The following is a 14,339-nucleotide window of genomic DNA, read 5'->3' on the forward strand; positions in this document are numbered from 1 at the left end:
TCTAGGCTTCAAAAGGCTGTAAACTCCCTGCATGCCTAGTACAGTTGATGGCCTCTGGCACTCTGAATGCCATCCCCGATAATGGTGAGTTCTTTAGAATTGCTTCATAAACATGGTACAATTGGCAGGAAGTCAGAAGATCTATAACCCATGCCTGGTCTTGGCATCTACCAGCTGTGTAACCTGGAGCAAGCAATTTAATTGGATTTTTTCATACGTTAAACTAACAGTCTAATTTCAGCAATAATAGTCCATTTCAGCAATATTATTCTGATTCTAAGCTGATCATGAAGAAGAGAAAATTGGATTCAGCAGGGCCAGCCAACGTTCCTGATCTTTATAAATTCCCACACAATCTTTTACTCTCCCTAATCCACATACTTTTCAGTGTGTGAACAACTAAACTGCTTACAGGAGATTTACTGATGACATAAACACAAGGAGGATTCCAGCAAATTACATGTAATCATCTTTCTATGTGCTTTAGAGCAGTGCGAACTCTCACCATTTCAATATGCTCCTGAATTGGTTAACTAACAACTTAAAACAATTGTTTTTAAATACCTTAAAGTGAAGCTATAAAAATATAGGCATCCTTATACTTTATCCAAGAAATCTTATAAGCAATGGTCTTCAAGGTTACTACAGATGTCACATGAAAATGATGACAAAATTAGCAAATGTGACAAATGAAGCCATCAGTGACTGGAAAAATAGGGCAATGGAGGTGGAATTCTATGATGCTCAGTGGACACTCTTGTGACACTGAGTCTTATGGTAAACTGTGTCCCCGAGTTGAAAAGGACTCCAATCATTTAATATGTGGCCTTCAAGGCTGCCAGTATAGGGGGTGGGGTAGAGGGCAAGGGCAGAGGAAAATGAGTTCAGGAGCTGAGGCAGCTCTGGGTGAAGTTATGAAGAAGAAGCTGTTTAGCTTCAATCTTCATATAACTCTCTCATCATCATCACCATCCCAACAGGGAACTAGTGTCCAGTTGCAAAAGTTTATCAGTTCAAAGTGCATTACCTTCCAATCTAATAAAAATGTTCTATTCAGTTCCAGTATGGAGTAAGATAGAACAAACACATTCTATCCTGTCTCTCCCACTGAATGTAGCTAAGAACCTAGACAGACTGCATGAGCAGCTATCTGAAGGCTCGGAGCAGGTGTGACAGGAAAGAGAATGAGATTGGAGTACCTCTGAAACAGCAGTGCATTGACCTTTCTCTACCACTGGTATCCCCTGACCTCAACTCCAAGCAGCCTAAAACCCAGAAGTAAGCCTCCGTGAAGATAGAAATAGTTCCAGGAAAAACTCTTTAGGCTTGAGAAGTGGGTAAGGGGTCACCTAAAACTCTGAAGGAGGGGAAACTTCCTCTCCACTTGGAAGAGTTACGGTCCTAAGACCTAAGAGAGTGGGGTGAACCCTCACTGTTTTTCTCTCCATATATCTTTCAGCCACCAATCCACAAACACTGGTGGAGTCATGAAAAATGCCTGGCAGAGCAAAGTAAATCAACTTCCAGCTTTCTGACAGCAGGACTAAAAAGGGGAGCTTCGGGGAACTGGAAAGAAATAGGGAAATCACAGATAGGAAGGAGTTCAGGAAAGCAATACTATAAAGTTGGCTGTGAACTCCTGGGCTCACCCCCAAGCTGTACATGCATGGATCTGACCCTAGTCAGCATAGGAAAGACTCTGAGAACTAAGCTAAGAGTTAGATCATTGCTTATGTCTTAGACCTGCAACTGAATAATACACACACAGGTCAGATCCAAATAGGGCTGCAGAGACTTTGAAAAGAGGAGTGAAAGAGGGAATGTCATGACAGAATCTGCACACACTGAAAGAAAAATTAGGGGATACTAGGCAGAGACCTACGCACATAAATTTGACATCATAGATGAAATAGACTGCTCAGAAACCACAAACTATCTAAATTCATCCAAGATGAAACAGAAAACTGGAATAGTATCACAAGAATTAAGGAAATTAAATATAGAGATATAAACATTCCAAACAAGAAATCCGTAGAGCCAGATTGTTGAATGGTGAACTTTACCAAAGCATTGAAAGAGTAACACAAATTCTACACAATCTCTTCCAAAAATCAGAAGATTAAGGAACACTTTCCAACTGATTTTGAGGCCAGCATTATTCCTATACCAAAAGAGACAAAGACAAAACAAGAAAACTATAAACCAATATTCCTTTTATCATAGATGCAAAAATCCTCAATACAATGTTAACAAATTGAATGCAGCAATATATAAAAAGAATAATATACCACAACTTAAGTGGGGTTTATCCCAAGAGCACAAGGTTGATTCAATATCAAAATTCAACAAATGCAATCCACCATATTAATAGTCTATAGAAAAAAACCCCACAAAATTATATCAATTGATGCAGAAAAGCATTTGACAAAATTCAATACCTATTCATGATTTAAAAGAATATCTCAGCAAACTAAGATGAAAACTTCCTCAATGTAATATTACTAACATCATATTTAACTGTAAAAGATTGAACGTTTTCCCTAGAATGGAAACAAGGCAATGATATGACTCTCACCACTCCTATTCATTATCATCTAGAAGTCCTAGCCAATGCAACAAGGCAAGAAAAAGAAATAGAATGTATGCAGATTGGAAAGGAAGAAATAAACTCTTTATATTTACAGATAACATGATTGTCCATAAAGAAAATCTCTAGTAACCTATCAAAAGTGGGGGAAAAAGCTCCTAGTACTGATAAGTGACTTTAGCAAAGTTGCAGTATACAGAGTCAATAGACAAATATCGATCATATTTCTATATACTAGCAATGAACAATTGGAAAGCAATTCTAAAAATATATGATTTATAATAAGTAAAAAAATGCAATACAAGGTATAAGTCTAACAAAAGGGATCAGACTCTGAGACTCTGTATGCTGAAAACTACAAATGTTGATTAAAGAAAACAAAGAAGACATATAAAAACAAACAAACAAACAAAAAACTGGAGAGACATACCATGTTCATTAACTGGAAGACTCAATGTAGTAAAGATGTCAATTCTCCCAAATTGATCTACTCAGACTTATCCATGCTTCTCATATCATTAAAGAAGCAGAGAAGGTACAAAGAGAAAGATGAGGCAATGAAAATATGAATATCACAGTCTTGCAAATAGCAGATATATTAGTTTTCCATTGCTGCTCTAACAAATTAGCACAAACCTAGCGGCTGAAAATAACAGAAAGTGTAATTTCACCATTCTGTAGGTCAGAAGCCAAAATCAAGGTGTTGGCAGGATGGCCTTCCTTTCTGAAAGCTCTAGAGAAGAATCCTCTTCCTTGCTCTTTCCAGCTTTTAGAGGCCACCCACATTTCTCGGCTCATGGTTTTCTTCCTGCATCATCAATGCCAGTCACATTGCATCTTCCTGTGCCTTTTGTCTGTAAATGCATTTCCTTCTGACTCTTCTTCTGTTTCCTTCTTCCATTTTTAAGGACCCTTGTGATCTCATTGGGCCTATCCAGATAATCCAGAACAATCTCCCTATTTTAAATCCAGCTGATTAGCAACCTTAATTCTTTTTTGTTTTGTAACATCATATTCACAGTTTCTGGGGATTAGGATGTGGACATCTTTGGGGAGGGGCATTATTGTACCTAGCACAGCAGACTTTACTAACTGATTAATTTTAAGAATCTGATGAGGAATTTTAAAATATATTGAGATGCTTAAGACAAAGCTGAAGCTAAGGGTTTCACATGGGACAAAAAAAATATTTATATATGACTTAAAGTTGAAGTGTTTTTATTTTGTTCTTGTAAGTTCTCCTTATCTCATTAATACTACTCAGAAGGTCAATAACTCTTTTAGGTCAATAACTCCATAAGCACGAGGTTGAATTAGAAGTCCATTTGGTGTCCTGCATAGTTAGGAAACCAAATAAGTGCATCACATATGGTAAAATATAAGCCTAAACTGAATTTTGAAGTGCATCTTAACATGATAAATGTAATCAGAGAACACAAAAAGGCATTACTTACTGATGTACCTGGAATAAAATGAATATAATTTCATTAGTAGAGAAAAACTTTGGAAAGAAAATAGAATAATGAATAGAAAAGTACCATAATAACCAAAAGTATTCTTACACAATTTGTGTTCTTCAAGAACAATCATTTGATTGATCATGTAACTATGACCTTATAGGATGAGTGGAAGAAATATTTACAAGGACAATATCCTTGGGTTGATAATAAAAATATCTCCATCTGGCAATAGCTAATGAGAAATGTAATCTAGGATTCTACTAAATAGAGGATGTCTATGTTGCTTTTAATAAACTATATTGACAAGCTCCACGTTAGTACGTGTATTCCTGGTGAACAGATGCACCAATGATTCTCAGCATTTCTTCCACAGTGAGCATTCATGAGAGATGATGACACTCATAAATGCAATGGACATAAATGAGATTTAAGCTCAATTCCCTGTATGGTATTTCTGATGCCACCTCTTTTTCTCCCGCTACAGGTGATATAGTTAACAATTTGAGAATTAAATTCATGTGATTATAGGTATAACTTAGAAGCCCACTAGCTTCTTGGCTTCTCCCTCCTTTAAAACCTAAATAATTACAATCTGGGCCTCCATTACGTGTGGCTACACAAAGTCCAGACCCCTTTACAAGTCCTGAGACTTTGCAAATAGAGCTTATGCTCTCCTGGTTGTGGCTATGCCAGGCTTCCTCACCATTTTTCTCCATCCCCACCATTTCATAATTACTCCCCATACGGGTGAAGTTGTCTCTGCTCTGCGACACTCCAAAACTAAACACCACCTTCCTTTCTCCAAAACACAGCTGACACAGGGCTTTGTTCTTCAAAAGACTTCATGGAAGGAATTCTGCTATGATATAAGCTACCCTCTGTCAGGAATCATTGTCTGTTTTGCCACTGATGTATCTTAAACACCTAGAATATTGCCTAGCACATAGTATGTGATCAGTAAAAGCCTGTTGAATAAATGAAAAGTTTGTGGGAAAAGGTAACTACAGTGCAAAAAAAAAAAAAGAAAATACAACTCCTAAAACCCATCAGTCATTCCTCAGTTCTCAATTAAATTCCTAGGACACTTTCACTCCTCTTACTGCCAAAACCCCATCTTTGTTCTAGCTTCCCAGGAGAAATCAAACAAGTTAACCCCATAATAATCTTTCAGAAATGCTACTGTGACCACAGAAAACACAGTGGTCATTGTTTTGTGGAGCAGTTGGATTTCTTTCATTCCAAATCCAGCATTCCAGAATAGGATTTTATTTTACCTTTGCATAATCAAAGATTCACGCAAATGTTTACTCCAAAAACCAAAACTTCTTCTCTCTCAAACATGATAGGGAATTCATCTTTAGCAATACAAAGTGTCAGTGAAAGCTTTGAAGTCCCAGGGTTTTTTCCTTAAATACTTCAAAGAATCCATTTGAGTTCCCCACCTCCTCCATCCCCATCCCACCTTGCATACACACAGCAGTCTGGAAAATGGAAAGTGTTTCCCAATCTACCCTAGAGAAAAGGAGAAAATGTGTCTCTGTTTATGGAATCACAGAGGTCATTCCTTCCCCCTGCCCCAACATACACATGCAAAGATGACTCTGATATCCTCTAATTGTTTTTATTTTAAAAAATAAATCATATGCAAACACTTTATAATGATTGTTATTAGTACTGTATCACTAGTGATCTTCCCTCACAACCAATGGTCCACACCAGTGTGTCGTGACACTTCAGATGAAAGCACAAAATAATAATTATAACCTAAGGTCTTCACTCTCCCAGGTTTGTTTCCAAACTTATACATGGTGCAAAAGGAGTATTTTCCAAAAAGCGTAATTTACAGATTTGGAATATAAAGCACATACATGTGTATAATCAAAGCAACAGCAACTCTATATCATAAATGAAGAAAGGTCATACAATACAGCATGGTAGTCAAGAGCACAGGTGGCGCTTCTTACTACCTAAAATCCCAAAAGATTTCATGACAATGCAAGGTGGTGGTATATGGTTAAATATACAGATTTTGGAATCAAAAGCACTTGAATCTGAATCCAAGTTCTGCCTCTCATTACTGTGACCATGAGCAAATTATATGACCTCTCTGAGTCAGGTTTCTCACCTGGAAATAGGCACATTAATACAGCTCTTAGAGCGCTATTGTCCAGTGGCAGATATACAGTGGTGCTTCTAGAAAGTCAAAGTCCCAAGTCAGTTGGGCCTGCAATACCATCTTACAACCTTTTTTGCTCTGATCTGTTTGCTATCCCATTCTCCATGGCTACTATTTCATACCTTTCATTCTCCTCAAGCCTGTGTCTACATCTCCCCTCCAATGCCACTGAGAAGAAGCCATCCTACGTAGGGTGACTATATAATTTCTCATCCAGACTGAGACAGTTTTGAGAATAAGAGGGGAAACTCCCATAATTACACCAGGACCATAGATATCAACCAAGATTTTCCCAGACAAACTAGGACATATAATTACTTCAATAATAAACTCCCTCAATTTCCAACCACCAAGCTGAAATAATCCCACCTATATTTCCACCCATCCTTATTTTCCTTGCCTCCTGTTACAGTGAAAAATGTACCGCCCCTCCTATCAATTGCAAATCCCCCTGCCTGTGCTCTGGACCCATCTCATCTCACCTTCTCACCTTCCCAACTTTTCAGCCTTGCTCTGTTATTCCCTCTTTCCTGTCTCTCCAACTTCTCTCTCTCTACTGGCTCTTTTCCATCAGCAATCAAATATTCTTCAATCTTTCCTAATTAAAAGCAAAAGGTCTTCCTCAATCCCATGTCTTGCTCTGGTCATTATCTTATTTTTTCTCTCTCTTTTACATAAAAATATATCGGAAGTCTTCCACTTGTTTCTTCAATTCTGACTACACCTCTACACACTGCAGTCTGGTTTCCACCACCACTGAAGTGCTCTTGACAAGACCTCCACCTCTATTTCCAATATATTTTAGTCCTCATATTTTTTTTACATTCTCAACAACATTTGATATATTGGTAATGCTGGTCCTTCTCCCCTGACTGTTATAACACCACATTCTAAGTTTCTGGCTATTCTTCCTCAGTATCCTTTATGGACTCCTCCTTTACTCATAACTTATTCGTAAGTATTCTTCAAAGTTCTGTATTAAGACCTTTTTTGTTCACATTCTCCTAATCTTTCCTATGTAATCTCATCTCCTCCCATGGTATCAATTACCATCTTCATGCTGATGGCTTCCAACTATATGTTTCCAGCCCAGATTTCTTTCATAGTTTTCAGATCAGAATGTCCACTCTTTTTAAATTCATATTGCAACCTCAAACTCAACATATCCAAAACTAAACGTATCTTCTTCAGAATAGTTGTTCCATCTTCAGTGTTCCCAGTCTTGGTAAATGGCACTACCATTCACTGAATTCCTTGGTCAAAATATTGGGAGTCTTTCTTCTCCCTCTTCCTCTATACCAATCAGTTCTACTCTGTAAATATCATTCAAATTAGTTTACTTTTATCATTCCCATTGATAATACCCTAATTCAGATCATAATCATCTCTCATCTATAGTACAACAACCCTCTAGAAATAGTCTGAAACCACTAGCTCAAGGTATGCCAGGAAGATATGGTTTTCCTTCCTTGCTATCTTTTAAAGATAGCTTATCTTTAAAAATTTTTTTTAATTTTAAAAAGCTGACACAAAGAAAGCAGAAGTGAAGAGGAAGCAGATGCATCTTGCAGCACATGAACCCCTGCTAGGTATGCAATGCCTGAAGCAACATTTCTCTCTCTAACTTCTCAGTTACCTGAGCCAATGCATTTCATTTTTCTTTTTGATTAAGCAAGTGTATTGGATTTCTATCACCTGCAATTTAAGACCAATATATACTCATTTGACCAGGACATAATCTGTCTTTTATCCTCAATTCCTAGTACAGTGCCTGGCCAATGCTTAACTTGTTGAATGAATGAAGTGTATGAAGCACTTTACACTCATTTTTACCTCCATACCAACAAAAAGCAAAGTGCTTTCATTCATTCAGCAAATATTTGTTGAACATGTACTATGGATCGCTATTCTAGATACTGGGAATACAGCCCTGAACAAAACACACAAAAGCCTCATTCTAATGAAATTTACATATGGTATATGCAAAAATAATGAATAAGGAATTAAGGTGTGCTATTTGGTGGAGGATTTACTATTTTTGTCTGTAAATAATAGGAGAGCCCCTTGGATTTATGTAGCAAGATAGTGTGTCTGAATCAAAGAAATCCTTCAGTGTTTATCAGCATAAGATACATGAAAATGAATCAAGGGCATGGTATCCACTAAAAGTTAGGTCCAAACAAACTTCAGGGCTTAAAATTCTATCAAAAACAAATTCTTTTATAGAGCACTAAGGATCCAGGTCACAGACATTCAGTCACTGACCCTTTAGTTCAATATTCAAGGTACCATAGAGAAAAAACCATAATATATAAAGTAGGCAATCCTAAAGTTGAATACTAGATTTAAATAAAAGCTGTGTCTTTTTGGGAAAGTTTCCTAAACTTCCTAAGCAATATTTTCTCATGATAAAAGGAGGATTGTAACACTTAATTCACTAGGCCTGTTCTGTTCACTTTGAAAATTAGCCAGAGATCACTTAATATAGTTGAATGAATGCTAATATAAATATTAAATGAGATGATATATATGAAAGCATTTAGACAATGTAATGTGCTATATAAATGTTAGTTGCTTTTGGTATTATTATTATTATTCTTGGGAGAGCCAAGGTTGTGGAAGAGTTGGATAGGAGAGGGTACTAGAAAGAGAAGGAAGTATAAAAACTGACTTGAAAAGGGTTAAATGTCTAAGCGTCTAAGAGGAAAGTGAGCAAAGCCAACAGTAATAAGCAATATTTCCAACTGGCAGAAGTTTGGTTTCACTGCTTCTGGTCTCCGGGCTTCCCTTCTTTGTAACGCTCATGATTCTCTCCATAAAAACTCTTAATCTTATACTCTGTGCACATACCAAAATTACCTCCACCCTGCCATTTTTTAAGATGGTTTTAGGAAGGCAATCTCCTTAAATGATGTTACAATGTCATGAAAATATTGCTATTTTTGTGCTCTGCTGCTTTGGATTGCATCTTGCTTTCCCTATGGGATGGCACCTCCTCCTGCAATTACTTCTTAACGTTAAAATTCCCCCACAATGGCAGTAGTCTCTGCATGACATTTTTTCCTTTTTGTTTTTTCTAATTTTTCCATAACAACTTGGAGTTGTAATGAAAATGAAAACATTACATTTGAAAATAGATTTTAATAAAACCAAAATGCTCCAACAGTTGGGCTATTTCTTTACCTTCTTCATTATCAACTGCCACTTTAGCTTTCTAATCATCTGAATGAGTTTCTCTAAGATGACTCTCTATTTTATTTATTTTTTATTTTTTATTTTTTGAAAACTAAACTGAGCATAGTTGAAATCTAAATGTTTTAATCCTTGGCTAACTTGTTTAACCTCCCCCAGCTTTTGGAAATTTAGAAGAGATAGGTAACGATTTCTTGTCTTGTCTTATCTTTTCTTCAGACGTTTTCAAGGTAAATGCTTGAGTCTGGGTAGGAACTGCTGTTAAATAATACCTTGGGATTTAAGGAAGAAGAAATTGATCAAGAGAAGAGGAAGCCTAAAGAAACAGACTTCCATTCTTCCATCTCTGAACTACTTTTCGGATTACCCTATTTACCTTAGCTGTATAGAAATATTATTTTCATTTAAATGAATAGCTTACTATTAAAATGTTATTGCTAGCACAATAAACACCATGCATACAATTAAATGTGTTGACTTAATTTTAGTGTTAAGCTTTCTTTGGAACAAGCAGTGTTATTCTATGCCTTCTAAACTTTTGAAATTTCTGACATAGCATAGCTGCTTGCTCATAACCTTTTAAAGAAGAACGAATACTTGTCATGTCCAGAAGATCACAAGGATAAGAACTAGGCTAAGTGTTAGGATGAGGAGAAGATGTAGAAGTGGGTCAGACTCAGGAGGGGGCTCAGAACCTGTAAGTTAAGGTGGGTCTGAACCCGGTGAGCTGTGGGCAGCGGAAGTATACATTGATTCTCAAAGGCTTGCTGGGGTCAAAAATCAGTTCAGAGCATATAAGGGGTCACAGCAGACAGGAAAATTTACGGAGCCGAGGTTAATAACACAGACAGAGTTTAGGGGCAGCTCCTGGGTAACAGCAACAAGCAGAAACTTTCTATTTTTGCCAACTTCCTGTCTCACCTACTGGGTTTTTATGTGGTTCCTATATAAATAGAGACAAACTGGCATGGTGTGTTGAGGTCTGAATAAAGGAATATGTAATAGAAGAGTATGTATGAGAGAGAAGAGGTAGAAATTTTGTTTGTCGGGGGGAGGGGCAGGAGAGGTAAAGGACAAAGTTTTTTTTTTTCTTTTTTCTCTTTTAACAAAGTTCTCTTTATCTTTTTTTTTTCACATGCATTTTCAGTTTAATTGCTATTCCTCATTGCATGTATGAATGACTTGATGTGACATTTTACATTCTTATTTCTTTTAAGTGTCCCACAAAACATCTCAAAATATTTTAAGAAGCAAAACTAGAAGTAGGAGAAAACAGTAAAAACAATTTTTATAAATTCACAAGGAATGTAACCTAATTATGAAATGTGGCAGGATGGTCAGATTCTGTGATATCTTTCATCTATCATATTCCAAAAATACATATTTGGTTTAGTGATCTTTGCTTAAAGCAGAAGTTATGAATTAATGTTAAAAAAATAAATCTCATCAGGCTCCCTGACTTCAGACTATATTACAAAGCTACAGTAATCAAGACAGTTTGGTACTGGCACAAAAACAGAAACATAGATCAATGGAACAGGATAGAAAGCCCAGAGATAAACCCATGCACATATGGTCACCTTATCTTTGATAAAGGAGGCAAGAATATACAGTGGAGAAAAGACAGCCTCTTCAATAAGTGGTGCTGGGAAAACTGGACAGGTACATGTAAAAGTAAAATTAGAACCCTCCCTAACACCATACACAAAAATAAACTCAAAATGGATTAAAAACCTAAATGTAAGGCCAGACACTATCAAACTCTTAGAGGAAAACATAGGCAGAACACTCTATGACATAAATCACAGCAAGATCCTTTTTGACCCAACTCCTAGAGAAATGGAAATAAAAACACAAATAAACAAATGGGACCTAATGAAACTTAAAAGCTTTTGCACAGCAAAGGAAACCATAAACAAGACCAAAAGACAACCCTCAGAATGGGAGAAAATATTTGCAAATGAAGCAACTGACAAAGGATTAATCTCCAAGATTTACAAGCAGCTCATGCAGCTCAATAACAAAAAAACAAACAACCCAATCCAAAAATGGGCAGAAGACCTAAATAGACATTTCTCCAAAGAAGATATACAGATGGCCAACAGACACATGAAAGAATGCTCAACATCATTAATCATTAGAGAAATGCAAATCAAAACTACAATGAGATATCATCTCACACCGGTCAGAATGGCCATCATCAAAAAATCTAGAAACAATAAATGCTGGAGAGGGTGTAGAGAAAAGGGAACCCTCTTGCACTGTTGGTGGGAATGTAAATTGATACAGCTACTATGGAGAACAGTATGGAGTTTCCTTAAAAAACTAAAAATAGAACTACCATACGACCCAGCAATCTCACTACTGGGCATATACCCCGAGAAAACCATAATTCAAAAAGAGTCATGTACCAAAATGTTCATTGCAGCTCTATTTACAATAGCCAGGACATGGAAGCAACCTAAGTGTCCATCATCGGATGAATGGATAAAGAAGATGTGGCACATATATACAATGGAATATTACTCAGCCATAAAAAGAAACGAAATGGAGGTATTTGTAGTGAGGTGGATGGAGTTAGAATCTGTCATACAGAGTGAAGTAAGTCAGAAAGAGAAAAACAAATACAGTATGCTAACATATATATATGGAATCTAAGGAAAAAAAAAAAAAAAAGGTCATGAAGAACCTAGTGGCAAGACGGGAATAAAGACACAGATCTACTAGAGAATGGACTTGGGGATATGGGGAGGGGGAAGGGTAAGATGTGACAGGGTGAGAGAGTGGCATGGACATATATACACTACTAAATGTAAAATAGATAGCTAGTGGGAAGCAGTCGCATAGCACAGGGATATCAGCTCAGTGCTTTGTGACCACCTAGAGGGGTGGGATAGGGAGGGTGGGAGGGACGGAGATGCAAGAGGGAAGAGATATGGGAACATATGTATATGTATAACTGATTCACTTTGTTATAAAGCAGAAACTAACACACCATTGTAAAGCGATTATACTCCAATAAAGATGTTAAAAACAAAAAACAAAAAACAAAACAAAAATAAATAAATAAATCTCCAAAAATACATAACACCTAGAAAATACAATATCCTTTTTTTTTAAATTCAAACAGAAAGTCACAAAAATTATAATCATCCTCATCAGTTCACTCAGTCCCATGTAATTAATTTTTTTTTCATCTTGATCTTTTGTTAGCACTTTTATGAGTTCATCAGTTTTCCATTAGAGTTCTGAAAATGCTTATTCATTCAGTTCAGCAGTACAGTCAGTTACCAGAAACCTGTACTTGTCAGAGTCTTTTCCATGAATTCCTTGAATAGGAACATATTTGCAAAAGCATCACAGTACACCCAGAACTGTCTGTAAATGACAAAAGACTTAAAAATGACCACGGTTAAAGATTTGATGAAAGTTCATAATAATGCAATTGACAAGGAAATTTAGTTATTTCTGACATATACATTTTAAAGTAATAACTAGAATTATGACTTATAACATTATATCAGAACATATAAGATTTTTAGAAATTTCATGTAATGAACAAAGTTCTCTTAAATTAAAAAAAAAGATAAGAAAAATAAAACTTCAAATGTTTGAATTTGGGGATCAAATAATCTGAGCACTATTTTGACCACCTTTCTCACTTCCCCACTGCACATTATTCTTAGACTTGACAAGATTCAATAAGCAAATTTAAGAAATTTTAGAAAAGGACGAGAAAAACTACCTTCACTATATCTAAAGAAAGCAAATACTGTCCTAACACTTATTTTCCTGAGGGCCTTTTAAAGATAATATTTAGTCAGAAACAAACCTTGAATAGTTGGTATAAGGGGGTGTGTAGTACTGGACAACTTTCATCTCCAAAAAATACAATCCTGGGTTTCTCCAATGTGTAAGTGAGACTGATGGAGCAAAAATTTTACCATGCTGAAAAGAGGAGGGAATCGTGTCCAGAACTGATCAAGAGAAAACAGAATACTAAAATCTTATTACCTTTCAAAGCCCAGAGAGCCAAAAGCACCCCAGATTTTTTAGGGTTAGTCAAAAATTCCCTCAAAGGCAATATAACTCTAAGAATAAAACAGGGTAAATGAGGTCTTCTTGAAAAGAATTACTTTTAATACTTATGTTAAAAAAAAAAGAATGAAAAGTTTTTTTTTCCACACTTATAAAATCTCACACCCAATATTTGCTTATTCAGTTTGCTTAAACCATGTTTTTCTTGAGGAAGTGGTGGAGAAGATATCTATGAAAATAAGAATTAAGGATTTCTATTAATAGAAATAGAATGATCACATTCTATGTCATCTTATGTGCTACTTTGTGTATTTGAGCAAATAGTGTGACAATTTCAGAATGAAAGAAAATAATGTGAAAAAGTTAACTGGGATAAACTGTGACAGACTTCCTCAGAAAGCTGAATTTTTACTTTGAAAATTTGTAAATGAAACAAAGATGGGCCAATATGAATTTAGGATTAAGAAAACCACGCTAAAGCAAGTAAAAAGAAGCTTACCATTATCTTTGTATTCTGACAAGCGAATTAGTCAATTGAAAGGGCTTTTCAGACCAATACTTTAATTAATTCTTAGAAATCCCTGGGAACCAAGTGACAAACTCTTGACCTTTGTCCACAGTTCTTAATATCAGCCATAAGAAGGTAACAGGATAAGGGGTAATTCCCAGAGACATTTAGTAAAATCTGTCCCCTACCAGGAGTCTAGAAATCCAAGTTTCAACAGCCGTGAGATTTTCAGCTAATCATTTCCCCTCATCGCATCTTAATACTCTCATCAGAGGATGAAAGTGTGACACAAACCATTAGTTGCCCCAGTAACCCTTTGAGTAATAACCACCCCCCACCACCAGCCAAGTTTTATCAAGGCACAAGGGTGCCCAGCTA

Source organism: Balaenoptera physalus (genome assembly GCF_965194825.1).
Source record: "Balaenoptera physalus genome assembly, chromosome: 5".
Lineage (NCBI taxonomy): Eukaryota > Metazoa > Chordata > Mammalia > Artiodactyla > Balaenopteridae > Balaenoptera > Balaenoptera physalus.